The 16,413-nt window shown below is 42.0% G+C and overlaps 1 protein-coding gene across 4 annotated transcripts in view; it reads right to left on the bottom strand.

The window, feature by feature from the left end:
* The window catches only part of MTSS1 (MTSS I-BAR domain containing 1), a 189,518-nt gene that overhangs the window by 141,530 nt on the left and 31,575 nt on the right, over window positions 1–16,413 (bottom strand). The window lies entirely within an intron of this gene.

The raw sequence follows: 16,413 nt of genomic DNA, 5'->3' as shown, positions 1-16,413 counted from the left end.
AGAAGTCCTGAGTCACAGGAGCACCACGACCTCTCATCACAGCTGCCTGGACTTTACAATGCATAAAATGCTTTCACAACTACAACCTCATTTGACCTCCACCGTCACCCAGACAAGCAGATGCAGCAGATCTGACTGTCATCTGACAGACAATGAAACTGAGGTGTGTCCAGCTGTACTGACCCACCCAGGGCCACACAGCTGTGAGCAGGCAGAGAGGGCCTGCAGCCACCTCCTATAGGATTCCGAGCTCCGCCTCACTGAGCCCTCTCCATCACGCAGGCAGCGCTCCACGAATGGGAACTCGAGCGCTCTGTTCACTCCGTTTCTATTCTTACTTGATTTAATCTTCTGAAAACAACAACAAAAAAAACCCTGCATATTTTCAGTCTGGGAAATGACCTGGTAAAAAATAAGTGGTCATTTTTTAGTAAGATGTAGATTCTTTGCAGACTTTTATACATGCAACTTGGCAGGGTAGTTAGTAGTTTTTCAGATGAAATAATGCATGGGCTGTCCAATTCCTAAAATCATAACTTAGTTCTGAATGATTTAAAACCTGGCTTAAATGAACCAAGCTGGCTACAACTACCTCAAAAAAGGTACAGCCATAGTTCCGTTAAATTGCCCAACAGAAACCTCAAAGGTCTAGCTTGGTGCTTCTCAGCCAGGGCCCATCTCAATACCCATTTTTGGTTTTCACAACTGAGACGGGGTAGAGGCTGAGAATGCTGCTAAGCAACCTACAATGCACAGCACGCCCCTCACAACTAATATTTATCAAGCCTCAAATCACAGACTGAGAAACCCTGGTCTCAATTCTGCGGTGTTTCCATAAACTGATCCCTGAGGTGGGAAGAACATGGGACTGAAGCCTCACACAGACAAGATACGTACTCCAAAAATGTGTGTCTGGCACACTTGGGTAAAATCACACACAGCTTCAAAGTTGTGTGCCATTTTAACCACATCACTTCAAGTCACTAAGAGTTTCTTCATTTGCAGAACAGGGTTCCCATTACCTTTCTCAACCTGGAATAAGGCAGCTGGCGGGTGAACTGAGAGCCCCAACAGCAGAGGACCCACAGTAAATGCTCAAGACCGAGGCTGGACTAAGATCTCCAAATAGCACTCTCTCCCAGCACTCACATTCTACAAACACATCTGAAAACACAGGCCAGGCACGGTGGCTCACGTCTGTAATCCCAGCACTTTGGGAGGCTGAGGCAGGCAGATCATGAGGTCATGAGATCAAGACCATCCTGGCCAACATGGTGAAACTGTCTCTACAAAAAATACAAAAATTAGCTGGGCATGGTGGCAGGCGCCTATAGTCCCAGCTACTGGGGAAGCTAAGGCAGGAGAATCACTTGAACCCAGGAGGCGGAGGTTGCAGTGAGCGAAGATCACACCACTGCACTTCAGCCTGGTGACAGAGTGAGACTCAGTCTCAAAAAAAAGAAAAAGAAAGAAAGAAAACATAAACACTAGAGCAATGGGCATCACCTAAATAAAAAAATAAGGGTGGAAGCAATTACCACCGTTCCATCTCATTAAACAGGAGTTCATACACCTGCATGGGAACCCAGGGCTTGGGATCACTGTCATCTCCCACACAGACTGTAGTCCATGACCAGTAGGGCCACCTGGACCACTGCAGGAGGTTGTGTGGTGCATTTACATGGCTTATATTTCCTGCAGATCCAGAACAAGCAACACATCTTGCACTTGGGCTTAAATCGTATTATCCAAATGAAGTATCACTCTCCTAATCAGCATCCGCCTCTAAGCAAGCACAGATGGCAATCACGTGCTTAAGTGGCAAATCAAGGGCTGAAATCCGGGCAAGCTCTCCCAGGCTCTCAGATCTGGTTCTGTGAGTGGGTTCTGAGAGAGAGGGGTCAGGAAACACAGGATGGCCAGCACACGCAGAGAGCTCAAGGTCTTTTGTTCGCCCTCAAGCCCTTCTGGTGAACCAAATGGACTCCACCAGTCAGCGGGTGAATGCCCTTGTCAGCCTCACAGGCCAGTCATTCTCAAAGAGAAGCCTGTGGATTAGCAGCACAGGAAGAAGAGTGTTTACTATCGCCTCCACAATTCTTTTGTATTTTGTCAGATCCTCTGGCCATCTTTGAGATAACTGTGCACTGTCCTACTTCTGACAATCACATTAAAATGGTGCGTATTAAAGATTCCTTTCTGTCTTAGCAGAAACAGTATTTTTTTCATTTTACTTGTGATCAATCAGCTTTGCCCCCTTTCCTGATTTTAAAGGCAGGAAGAAGCAGCATTGTATTGAACTGTGAAATGCTTTCAAATGCGGCTCTGAAGGGAAGTACCACCCGGTCGGCTGGATATTAGTTTCCATGGTAACCAAGGTCCCTGGGCCCTAGCACACACAGCAGGAAATGCTGCAGATTACCACAGCAGCATCTTCTCCTAGAAATAAGAGTTCCATGGCAATTATAAACATTTGGGGATCAACAAACTTGTGTATTTGTGCGTACGTGCATACGTGTGTGTGTATGTGTGCATGTATATTGTGTGTGCATATATGCATATGTGTATGTCTATGTTGTGTATGTATGGTGTATGTGTACAGGTGTGCATGTGTCTATGTATGTGTATATGTATATTGTGTATGTAGTGTATATATGTGTATATGTGTGTATGTGGATATATGTGTTTGTGTATGTGTGTATACATGTACATATGTGTGTGTATATATGTGTGTGTATGATCTGTGTGTATATGTGTATGTTTGTATCTGTGTATGTGTATGTGTGTATGTGTATATGTATGTATGTATGTGCATATCTGTGTGTGTATATGTATGTATCTTTGTATGTATGTGTATGTGTCTGTGTGTATGTGTGCATCTACTAAGGCAATGTAAATGAACCGAAGACTCATTATTCTTACAGTTAAGAAGTTTATGTCAAATGATTAAAATGTAAGCAAAATAGCCTCCCCCTTTCTAAACAGCTAAAAGAAAACAAAAATATCGTCCCCAGGCTGGACGCGGTGGCTCATGCCTGTAATCCCAGCACTTTGGGAGGCCCAGGCGGGCGGATCACGAGGTCAAGAGATCGAGACCATCCTGGCCAACATGGTGAAACCTCCTCTCTACTAAAAATACAAAAAAATTCGCTGGGCGTGGTGGCATGTGCCTGTAGTCCCGAGAATTGCTTGAACCTGGGAGGCGGAGGTTGCAGTGAGCCGAGTTCGCGCCACTGCACTCTAGCCTGGTGCCTGGTGACAGAGTAAGACTCTGTCTCAAAAAAAAAATACGTATCTTCCCCAGAGAAAGGCAGAGCCAGAATGGAAGCAGAGAACCACTTTGGAAAACAGATGACCACGGGTTTCTCATTAACAAACAAGCAAACAAAAACGTCTGTGAACAATCATCGACTGAGAGTACAGAGCAGGGATGTTTGTTCACAACCTGTCATGTCCTCCTTAAACTCCCTCACCAGTAAGCCAAGAAGCCAAAGCCAGGAACTGGTTAGGTGGCTTTTAAGGGAAATTCTACAATAGAAAACCCAGGGCTAGAATCCCCTTTCTCCTTCCTAGCTGGGTGATCTCGAACAAGTGACTTCACTGACTCTCAGTGTCCCCAGTAAAAATGAAAAGGACACTAGGTGAGCTGTAAGAAAAAAAATCCTGAACCTTCTTAAAAATGAAAAGCCAGATAGTTACTTTAAAAAAAAAAAACTTCCAAGTAGTTATCACTTTAAGCTTTCTAAAAGTAGTGTATACAAATCAAATTTCTTTAAAATGAGTCAGAATTCACTGCCAAATTCTCCATGACAGAAGACCGTTTTAGTATTCTATTCTACATGTATTCCTTGAGTTATTTTCCAGTAACACTTTTTCTACAGCAGAGGACACAGGTGTGGTTAAAGTGAAAATTTTAGTTCCAAGTAGTTTTCACATTTTGTGCTTGTTTGCTAGCTAAGGCTTTTTCAGAGGGAGCACAGAGGAAGCATCTATGTGGTCTGACCTAACAGACCCGTCCTAGAAAAATAACAGTTTGACAACTTCAAGTGTCTTCAAGTTCACATTTACATTCCCGATGGTTATTTTTATCTGAAATGGGCAGAGCAGACCAAACCAAGTTCATAGCTCTACGGCAAATTATTCTTCACAAGAGAGCATTAAAAAAAAAAAGTGGCCAGGTGCAGTGGCTTAAGCCAGTAATCTCAGCACTCGGGAGGCTGAGGCGGGCAGGTCACCTGAAGTCAGGAGTTCAAGACCGGCCTGACCAATATGGAGAAACCCCATCTCTACCAAAAATACAAAAATCAGCTGGGCATGGTGGCATATCCTGGTAATCCTAGCTACTCAGGAGACTGAGGTAGGAAAATTGCTTGAACATGGGAGGTGGAGGTTACGGTGAGCCGAGATTGCGCCACTGCACTCCAGCCTGCGCAACAAGAGCAAAAATCTGTCTCAAAAAAAAAAAAATGCTTTGCTTCATCTGCATGAACTAAAATAACTGCATTCGTCCATGAGCATTAATCAATATTTTACCGAAAGTGACTACAAGGGGTGTGTAGCAGGGGGCAGTGGGGATGCAGTGGGGTAGTAATTATTAAGTGAAAACAAAAAGCCAATCTATGGGAAGCAAAGGCAAGAACAAGGATGGAAAGAGCTCGGGAGGAGAAGAGGGCAGAGCTGTCAGTGCTTGTATACAAAATGCACAGTGGCTCTGTTAGCTGGAAGGGGGCAACTGCTGAGTAAACCACTTTATTATGTAAACTGCCTAACAACACAAATAACTATGCTGCACACAAATTCACCTCAGTCACCCATGAAAACACACATCCTCTCCAATCTCAGACCTTCCTCCCCACTGCCGCTGCTACCGCCACCACCACCACCACCACATAATTCAACGGCATTGATGAAGGTTGCTGAGGTTAGACAGAGAACAGCACACAGGCATCCAGATGTAATTCAAGTATCATCTGGGGAAATACACTAAAGCCTAAAGGGGAAACCCCACTGAATGGAGCAAGAATTTCTATGTTAGGGGTAAGACAATCCTTAGCAAGACAGACACGAACGCTTGGGTATGGAATTCTGGTATCCCTCACTATCCCTGCTGGAGGATAGTAGAATTCTGGTGACATCCTGCCACGGGGACCCAGGATGTTTTAGTAAATGTGGGATTCATTGTTCATTCTGGGCTAACACATGATGCCCGCCCTTTCAAGTGTCCTTCCAGGAAGACACAGTTAAAAGCAAAACACTACTGAGGCAGGAACGCTGGTTGACCACAGTGCTCCGGCAACTGCTGCTACCCAACCAAAGATCACTAATAAAAGGCCACTTGTCAAATGGGGAACAGTGCTCTCGTCAGCATCAGTTTGTACATCAAGAAAAGATCAATGGGATTAGGAAGGAGGGATTTGTTTATCACCAGTAATGCTACGCTCATGATTACAAATCTCCTAAATATATGGACTTGTCTATCAAAATAATCAAACACATAAGCAACCAAAACTCAATCAACTGAAAAAAAAGGGAAAAGCGTATTTTTTTCAATTTATAAAATAAAAACACTCTCTATAAATATACAGATTCATTTGTTATTTCCAGTTCTTATGTATAGCATGAGTTGTAAAAATGCTAAAAATGCACGACACCCTACTGTCCCGGACTCAACACAAAGTCTGAAGTTTCATAGAAAGCACACTCCAAAAAAAAATGACAGCTTTAAAAAACGGAAAATGGTAAGACAAACTTTACATGCATGGGCCATTTTTAAAAAGATGTTTTATTCATAGCAGATGCATATGACTAAATCTATTGTGCTAACAAATTAAAATGACACAAGACAAATTGAAGTGGAAAAACATCAAAATGATGAAACCAAAAGCAGAATGTACATTGACTAACCCATTTAAAACAATCTTTTTTATATCACCTCTCACTAGGGCAATGAAAGCTCTAAATCTGTTTATAGGAGGGCTTAGGAGCTGGAAAACTTACCTTTGAAGCTATATTTACATAATAACCACAGATTTTAGCTATGTTGCCTATTATTATAAATATAACCATTTTTATAGATTTTATCTGTACATCATGTAAGACTGAAATTATAAAAACTGTTCAATATAAAAAGTATATGATACACATACATACATGTGTTCACAAACACATACACACATATATACAGTTTAGATGGTTTCAAGAACTGATGGAGGTGAACAAGGCTACACTAAATCTACCCCGGTTTAATACCACCACAGCCTTCAGCAGAGTTATAAACATACCAAAGATCAACTGTGCATAGAAACTAGTCATCCTGGAAGATGAGACTTGTTTCTTTGTCATTTCAGGCAAGAATCCTCTAAACCCAAGTCCAATGCATTAGTCCTTTCACCAACAACAGATTTTTTTAAATCGCATGAAAAGGATTACAGCTATAAAGTCTAATCAATAAAGGGGTGCTGGACATGACCCAACACTAAAGTTATTCTTCATATTCACGTGTGAGGCAGAAGAGTTATAAATGGTGAATACGTAACCACAAGGAAGCACACAAGTCTCGAATGCCTCTGGACCCAGTTATTATTTAACATTCAGTGACCTTTTGACAAGTCTATGGGCCTCAACAATATGAATGCATTTTGCAGTTTTCTTATTTCTGCTCAAGTATCTAACAGCAGTCACCCTCCTCAGGTTCCTGAAAATTCCTTCAATGCACCTTGAGGAGCGCAACAGGAAAAAGCCTGACCCTGGCTTAAAAGTTAGGTCATCATCACAAAGCAGTTTCTCAAGCTTCCCCCTCCCCATTATTGCTCCCATAAGCAGCCTTTTTGAACACTTTTTTTTTAGATTGAGTCTTGTTCTATCGCCAGGCTGGGGTGCAGTGGCTCAACCTCGGCTCACTGCAACCTCTGCCTTCTGGGTTCAAGCAATTCTTCTGCCTCAGCCTCCTGAGTAGCTGGGATTACAGGCACGTGCCGCCACACCCAGCTAATTTTTGTATTTTTAGTAGAGAGGGGGTTTCACCTTGCTGGCCAGGATGGTCTCGATCTCCTGTCCTCTTGATCTGCTTTTTTTTTTCTAATCACTATCCTCCCATACTATTTTAATTCCACGAATACATGTATATATGTGCTGAAGGTCTATCTGTGCCTTACATATAAAAATAGTAAGATCCCCTTCCCTCCTCAGGAACCGATTTTCACCCCCTAGGAACAATATTTTGTCCATTGAAAATGGATAAAACAGACATACTTTAAAAAGAAGGGTGGTGTATTTGTTGTTGGGAACTATAATTGTTTATACAGCTCCACCTAACCCCCCACCCCCATGTGCCTGGCCCAAACCCTACTATCACCCAGTAATGCCTCAGAAACAAGCACCTAATTACTTGATCCTCACATTCCCAGAATCCCAGGTACTTATGCAGTAAGGCCACAACAAAGCTGATATAAAACACAAATGACTCAAAATAATATATTTACTGTTAGAGAAAAATAAGCCTTTCTTGTAGGAATAGTATATTCCCTAGATCTGTACTGTATAATACAATAGCCACTAGTTATGTATGACTGTTTAAATTCAAATTAATTGAAATTTTTTTAAAATTAAATTTCTGGCCAGGCGCAGTGGCTCACACCTGTAATCCCAGCACTTTGGGAGGCTAAGGCAGGCAAATCACAAGGTCAGGAGTTCAAGACCAGCCTGGCCAACATGGTGAAATCCCATCTCTACCAAAAGTACATAAAATCAGCTGGGCATAGTGGTGGGCACCTATAATCCCAGGTACTCGGGAGGCTGAGGCGGAAGAATTGCTTGAACCTGGGAGGTAGAGGTTGCAGTGAGCCGAGATCATGCCACTGCACTCTAGTCTGGGAAACAGAGTGAGACTGTGCCTCAAAAATAAATAAATAAATAAATAAAAATAATAATTGCTGTTCCTTAGACACACCACAGCCAGCCACATTTCAAATGTTCAGCTACCGGCTACCATATTGGACAAGGCAGATGCAGAATATTTCTAGCATCGGAGAACAATGACCCTGGACCAGACTAAAAGGCCAGACTGCATCAGTGTCATCCACGTGTACACATGTCCTGACTTAAGGCCCGTAGCTAAAAGCAAAGCAAAACAAACACAAACAAAGAAGAAATCAGGAAGAAAAGGTAACTTTGAGCCCAGTCAAGTTTCCATTTTAACCAACTACAAATGTTTTTATTTTTTATAGCTTCATTCTTACACCCCACACCCACTTACAAATACAGCAAGGAGACCTTTCTTTTCTTTCTTTCTTTTTTCCTTCCTTCCTTTCTTCCTTTCTTTTTTCTTTTCCCTCTCTCTCTCTTTCTTTCTGAGATGGAATTCCATTCTTGTTGCCCAGGCTAGAGTGCAATGGCGCAATCTCGGCTTGGCATGATCTCAGCTCACCGCAACCTCCACCTCCTGGGTTCAAGAGATTCTCCTGTCTAGGTCTCCTGAGTAGCTGGGATTACATGTATGTGCCACCATGCCTGGCTAATTTCTGTATTTTTAGTAGAGATTGGGATTCTCCATGTTGGTCAGGCTGGTCTTGAACTCCCAACCTCAGGTGATCTACCCACCTTGGCCTCCCAAAGTGCTGGGATTACAGGCATGAGCCACCGCGCCTAGCTGATATGCCTTTTTATTTTTAATCAAATGAAGAAATTTGACATTTCCTTATGGTAATATTTGAAGAATTTTCCGTTCCAGTCCTGCAAGAAGGGCCTCTTACATGATGTTTTTAATTTGAAAAAAAAGTTTTTCAGTTTGAGGCTAAAGAGTTTGCTAGGTAGCAAAAAGAAAAGACAAAGATTTCAGGTGATAGATATCCCAATTACCCTGCTTTGATCTTTTTGTTTTTTGAGATAGAATCTCACTCCATTACCCAGACTGGAGTTCAGTGGCATGATCTTGGCTCACTGCAACTTCTGCCTCTTGCGTTCAAGTCATTCTCAAGTCTCAGCCTCCTGGGTAGCTGGAATTAGAGGTGCACCACTAAGCCCAGCTAATTTTTTTTTTTTTTTTTTGTATTTTTAAAAGAGCCAGGATTTCACCATGTTGGCCAGGCTGGTCTCAAACTCCTGACATCAAGTGATCCACTTACCTCTGCCTCCCAAATGATTTGAACTTCACACATTATATCAATTTATCAAGATATCATATGTACCCCCAAAACATGCACATTACTATGCATAAATCTTTTTTAAAAAAAGTTTGCTAAGTAAAATAGACTCTAATTACATGAAAGAGTTCTGGGCTTGAACACCAAAGTCAATTCAGAAGTCAAAAGCTAGTGAAGTCCCAATTAAACAATCTGGTTAAAATAAAACTCAGGAGCAAATAAGAGCAGTCTGGCTGGAGCCAGGAAACAACCCAGCTGAGAACCCAAATAACCCAGCACTTTCTCCCCTCCAAGGGAAGGTTCCCTCCCCTCCTCCACTCCATCCACGAAGCAGGGTGGCTGCTTTCTACCCAGCTGTCCCTTGCACCAGAGACTTGACCTCAGGGAGGGGTTACCAAGATTTTAATTCTGAACTCCAGGGTGGAATCTGGCCAAGACCCCATCCCAACAGCCCCTTGCCCGAGAGCTGATGGGCTTCCCACCAGGATCCATGAGGGCTGCATTACTGTGGAAGCTTCGGTGTGCAGGCAGTCACTCATTCAGCAGATGGGTCTGCACCCTGCTGAAGGCCAGATACTCAGCATCTGGGAATATGAGTTCCTCTGAAAGGAGCAAGGCCCTGTTCGAGGTGTCCGCAATCTGGTGGGGAAGACAGTGACAGCAGAGCTAGAGGAATCCTCCAACCCCAGCATGTCCCCAGAGGCCCTGAGCAAGGAGCCAGTTTACTTCCTGAGGGGAGACAAAGGTCTCACAGGTGATATAACTGGTAAACCCCTGGGAGACCAACAGCAGATCCTCATGCATATAAACAGGGTGAAGAAGGGGAGGGCTAGAAAGAGCATTCCGGGCTTGGAATGCACATGCACCAGCAGAAAGGGATCAGAGGTTTTAAGCGTTTCAGAAAACAGTGAGCAGTTCTTTGTGGATGCAGCTGCCAGCCATGGGCACGGAGATGTTAGTGGACAGGTGGGTTCTGGCGAGATGGCAAGAAGCTTTATGTGTCAGCACAAACATACCTCACCAGAAAGCATTATTTCCCAGAAAGCTTTTCAAAATTGGAGATTCTTGGGTCTCACCCAGTTTTTCTGATTCCATAGGAGTGGCAATGCCCTGAAATCTGTACCTTAAAGTGAACTTCTTGAGTGACTGTGATGAGTAATGCCAGAACTGCAGACCATGGCATTTCCCAATATCTGTACTGTAAACGAGTAACACATTTGTAAGAACTAAGCTGTCAGAAACTTTCTTCACCAACACGCTTCACCAACCTTGGTGATCCAGACTCACGGATTAAAGCACCTAGCTAAGGCTCCAGCCTCCAATGGCTGTCCTTGAAGTTCTGGCATCCATCTGCCTCCCTCCTGCACACACTCCAAGTCTGAGAGGAGGCCTCAACCCAAACACCCATCTGTAATTTTCCCTTTTCTCTTCTAACCTTTTCCCTCCACTATCTTCAGCTTAATCTTGCTTCCTCCACTTCCTTTGTCCTCAGAGCAAAAATTGGAAGCTCTAAAGATAATACAGAAAAGGAAATTTACACTGTCCAACTTCATTCATAGTTAATGAGAACCAAAGAGAGATTTAAAATCATAGAATGTTAGAGCCAAAAAAAAATGACTGTGATCATCTAGGCTCCTAGGCCCTTTATAGGTGGGAAAATGGAAGCCCCGAAAAGGGAAATATTTACTCAAGGTCACATGGCTGAAAAAGCATGAAGTCAAACCTACACACCCCAGATCCCAATCTAGTCATTATTCCAACTAACATACATAAATTTTTGTTATTTCAACTACACAGATTATTTTTTTGTGCTACAAAGATTTTTTTTTTTTTAATGCATTCAGGATCCAAATGGGGAATAAAATTCATACACCTGTAAGCCTGTGCCCTTCCACATCAGGGACCTGCGTGGAGTACCAAGCAGATGACGCGCTCCCTCTTAGTCAGCACTGGCCCATCCTGGCCACCGTGCCATCTGCTTGTGTCAGCAAGGGCCTTTGAAGAGCACAGTGTTGTGTGACTTTCATTTTCATCTGCCTCTGTGTGCCTCTGTAATTACTTTCATGGTTTCAAATAGCCATCTCAGGGAAGTTTAGATAACACATCAAATGCCTGAGAAAGGTACTTCAGATTCTCCGAAGGAAGGAAATGGATCCCAGGCACACTAGATCATTTTTAATGTCCAGAATCTTTTGTTAGTCTAAAAAGTGGGCATGATTTTAAGATTGGAAATGAGGATAGCTAGCCTTTATTGAATGTGTACCATGGGCTGGGCTGTTCTGAGTGGTTTATGCCTCTTAAGTCTTTTTGTTCTCACCATAGCCTATGTAGTAGGTATCACCTTTTTCTTAATTTCCTTAATTTTCCTTTTCTTAATTTTTAAGTAGCCCATACAAATGCATGCCCCTCAGTTCAAATATTTCTCAGCTCCTGTGACAGCCATGTGCTGATCCATCATGGATGTGAAGGAAGCAGAGACCCAGAGAACCTGCTCCACAAAGCCTTGGGTTCCATGTATACCAGATACCTAGAGACCAATTCTTTGTGTTCAATAATACAGAAAAAGGTACTTTCATATTTAAAACAAATTGTATATTCATCCAGAGTCTAAAATCAATAAAATGTGGAACTGCGCCTAGTGCTAATAAACTGAAATTCTATTACAATTTATTAACTCAAATATATACATCGTAATATCCACTTATGCACTTTCATTTAAAAAATAATGAAAGCAACTAAGTTCTAACATATTTTCACACTCTGTTTAATAGGTACATAACTACTAGATTGATTTTGCTCTTATAGTGACTAGTTTTCAAAGTTTTTCCTAAGTAAATTTTATTAATAGCTAGTGTAAAAGATTTGCTATAAAAGACAAAGACCATTCAGAGCTGTTTCCTTTTGGAAACAATATAAGATGCTAATATTTTGGAAACCAGAGCAACTTGCTAGCTTGAAATTCTGGGCACCTGCCCAGAAGAGATGCACTTAATAATAATTGCAATTCCCTCCTACCGCTTCCATCAAGAGGGACTGAAAAAGAAAAGAATACATGGAAAGGCTCTAAAAGCAAGGGAGTAGATCAAGGATACTCTTTCTGTAGAGGGTAGATATCAGACCACAAACTCTGCTAGAGTCACAGCCTACACCAACCTAAGCTCCAAATCTATTTGCTGCTGACCAAAACGGCTTGAAGCACTTTTTACAGATTATCATTTCCTTGGTGATCCATACACCATTAAAAATAGGTCACTTGTAGGACTTCAAAAGGATATATGCTTGGGCGTTAATTGCAGCAGAGCTTGTAGTAGCAAAAACTTGGAGATAACCTAAATATCTATCAATAGAATAACGATTCAATTGTGCTATATTCAGACAGTGCTATATTCAGAAACGCCATTTGGCCACTAGAAAGAATCAGGTAGATCTTGGTACTGGTAAAATAACTATAATATACTATGCAGAAAAAAACACAGGAACAATGTTTCTTAGGGGCTGCCTTCTGAAAAAGTTCACACAGGGATATTTTATCCCATGTGTCATTCCACATATTGTGGAAAACTAGTTTCCTTTTTTCTCCCAGGCATGTTTGTTTATATACGCAAAAATATCTGTAAATAACACTAACCCAAATCCCAGGGAGGCGCAGGGAGGTTAGGAAGGGTAGATTTTACTTCATGTACCTATTTCAATTTTTTTTCTTTTTTCTGTTTTTTTTTTTTTTTTTTTTTTTTTTTTTTTGAGACAGAGTCTTGTTCTGTTGCTCAGGCTGGAGTGCAAAGGTGTGATCGTGGCTCATTACAACTTCCACCTCCCAAGCTCAAGCGATTCTCTTGCCTCAGCCTCTTGAGCAGCTGCGATTACAGGCACCCACCCACCACCACGCTTGGCTAATTTTTATATTTTTAGTAGAGACAGGACTTCACCACGTTGGTCAGGGTGGTCTCAAATTCCTGACCTCAGGCGATCTACCCACCTTGGCCTCCAAAATGCTGGGATTACAGGTATGAGCCACCACACCCAGCCAACTTATTTCAATTTTTTTAAACTAAAGAGCATGCTCTATTTTTTTAATTTTTAAGTAAAAAAATAATAGTTATTTCTGACACTTATTAAGAAGTGCATTCGTTTCCCTTACCTCTGTAAAATATATCTTCTTTCCATCACCCATATACATTTAGATCACTTGAGAGTTTTCACACTCCCACATTCAATGAAAATAGTAATACATATTAATTTTAAACAGAAAGTACCCTGGAATCACTAAAAATGATCTGAAATCCAATGGTCTAAAAATATGTCAAAGCAAGGGTTAGTTCACTATGAGATTATTTGCCTTTGGTGAAATGCATCTCCTCCAAATTACTACTCTACACCCGTTACTTCTGCAGTGAGGCTCTCTGGTTTCTTTTTGCACAAATAATGGCTATTTTTCCTCCCTTCAAAGATGACAAGTTCCAGGCCCTCCTGTGTCCTGCCAAGAATTATTCTGGGAGCAGCATCTTCAAAATCCCAGGTTCCCCTACAAGAACTTATGGACAATTTGGGGGCCTTTTTCCAGTCCACCTATAGGACCCACCCAAGAATTGAACATTAAAATATAAAAACATTATTATCACAGAGCCCTCAATCATGCAATGCCAGATAACCAAGTTCCTTAAAACAGTAGAGCAGCTTTTAAACAAACAAAAGACATATTCTAGGCTAGGCACTGTGGTTCACGCCTGTAATACTGGCACTTTGGGAGGCTGAGGCAGGCACATCACTTGAGGTCAGGAGTTGGAAGACTAGCCTGGCCAAGATGGTGAAACCCTGTCTCTACTAAAAATGCAAAAATTAGCTGGGCATGGGGGCACACATCTGTAATCCCAGCACTTTGGGAGACTGAGGTGGATGGACGCCCTGAGGTCGGGAGTTCGAGACTAGCCTGGCCAATATGGTGAAACCGCATGTCTTCTAAAAATACAAAAATTAGCCAGGTGTGGTGGCACATGCCTATAATCCTAGCTACACAGGAGGCTGAGGCAAGAGAATCGCTTGAATCCAGGGAGGGGGAGGTTGCAGTGAGCCAAGACTGCACCATTACACTCCAGCCTGGGAGATGGAGTGAGAAAGACGTATTCTAATGGCTACTACAGAAAGATATCAATATCGCTGGCAAGTCCAGTTCCAGATACTGCTGAAGTAGAAGAAAATAAAAAATCCAATACTATTAACCCTGCAGTGGCTTGCATATTAAATTTTTCTTTACAGTTGTATTTTCTCAAGTTACTTTTTTTTTGCTTTTTGAAACAGTGTCGTGCTATCGCCCAGGCTGAAGTGCAATGGCGTGATCTTGGCTCACTGCAACCTCTGTCTCCTGGGTTCAAGCAATTCTCCTGCCTCAGCCTCCTGAGTAGCTGGGATTACAGGTACCCACCACTATGTCCAGCTAATTTTCTGTATTTTTAGTAGAGACGGGGTTTCGCTATGTTGGCCACGCTGGTCTCAAACTTCTGACCTCAGGTGACTCACCTGCCTCAGCCTCAAACTGCTGTGATTATAAGCATGAGCCACTGTGCTCAGCTCTCAAGTTTCTATAACAGACACACATAAGCTATGGAATAATTTTTTTAAAGGACTTTTAAAAAGATACTGGTTAAGATCCACACCAAGCTGACATACTAGATGAAGAAACAATGGTTCTAATTTCTTTGTCACATTCTCCCAGGGAATACTGCAAATGCCTGATGGCATCCTGGAAATGAGGAGAAATATTACCTCCCCTAGGAAAACTTCCTATACTCCCTGAGTTAATTGCTCACTTTTCTATATTCCCCTAGCACTTTGTTTTACAACTGTTAATGTACCAAACATATTATTTCTATGCTGAAATTCTTTATTTATACATCTTATTTTCCCCACTCAATTGTAAGTCCCTCCAGGACAAGGAGAGTCATATTGCTTTCTGTGGTCCCATGATAGTGCCTGAAGTAAAAGGTGTTTGTTCAATGAATGAAAAATGTTCTTGCTGCAAATTCATTCAAACATTTAATTAAGCACCTGTGATAAATGAGTATCACTGCACTGAAGTACCCATCTGCTGGTTCAGAGAAACTTTCATGTGCCTGGGAGCAGTCCCCAACACTTGCCCCTACAACCCAAATTTTCCAGTGTCACCATGACAATGAAAAGAACAGGGCTATAGCTACCAGTGCAACAAGGAGCCCCTAAAAGACAAGTTAAAGTAAGAGGCAGGAGAAAGTAGCTGCATTGTAATAAAAAGAAAAGCATCCTCCTCCCTTTGAAAAGGGGAATTATCTGTTAATGGTAATATTGCATGCATTTCTTTTCTTTCTCTCTCTCTCTCTCTCTTTCTTTCTTGAGACAGAGTCTCACTCACTGTCGCACAGGCTGGAGTACAGTGGCATGACCTCAGCTCACTGCAACCTCTGCCTCCCAGGTTCAAGCAACTGTCAGGCCTCAGCCTCCCAAGTAGCTGGAATTACAGGCACGTAATTTTTGTGCTTTTAGTAGACACCCAACTAATTTTTGTACTTTTAGTAGAGATGGTTTTTTTTTTGTACACACCCAGCTAATTTTTGTACTTCTAGTAGAAATGGGGTTTTACCATGTTGGCCAGGCTGGTCTTGAACTCCTGACCTCAGGTGATCCACCTCAGATCTCTTGCCTCGGCCTCACCAAGTGCTAGGATTATAGGCATGGCCACCGTACCCAACCGTAATGTTGCATTTCTAAAGACAGTCATGCATATAGGGATACTCATTTCCTTTTTATGCTTTTCACGTTATGAATATTTTTACGTTTCAGTACTCACTACAGCCATTATATTTTTTTCAAAAGATTTCTCTTTGTTCATTTATTTAATAAACATACTTTAGACATCTCCTATGTTCTAGGCCCCATGTTTTGGGGCTTCAGACATGAATAAGTCATAGTCTCTATCTCAGCAGGTTTCCAGTCAAATGTGAGGGACACATAGATAGATATAACACAATGAGATTCTTATTTTAAAAGCGTTCTCATTTTATGGAAACTCAGAAAAATAGTCTATCCAATCATCCCTACTGCTTCCCATTCCACGAGGAAACAAGGAAAACCTACGTAAGGAGGAAAATGCAAATTGCAACCGAAGGCATAGCTCATGGTTCCACAACCAGCATTAGAGTGATCAGAAAACTCATCAAGCCAACTCATGCAGAAACAGTGGTTCATTTTCTTTCTTTTTCATTCTTCTTCACATGTGCTTTATTATCCGGAAAGCTAGTTGCAA

The sequence above is a fragment of the Callithrix jacchus genome, chromosome 16, assembly GCF_049354715.1.
Source record: "Callithrix jacchus isolate 240 chromosome 16, calJac240_pri, whole genome shotgun sequence".
Lineage (NCBI taxonomy): Eukaryota > Metazoa > Chordata > Mammalia > Primates > Cebidae > Callithrix > Callithrix jacchus.
The sequence above is the reverse complement of the archived record's forward strand: the minus strand, read 5'-3'. Positions and strand labels throughout refer to the sequence as shown.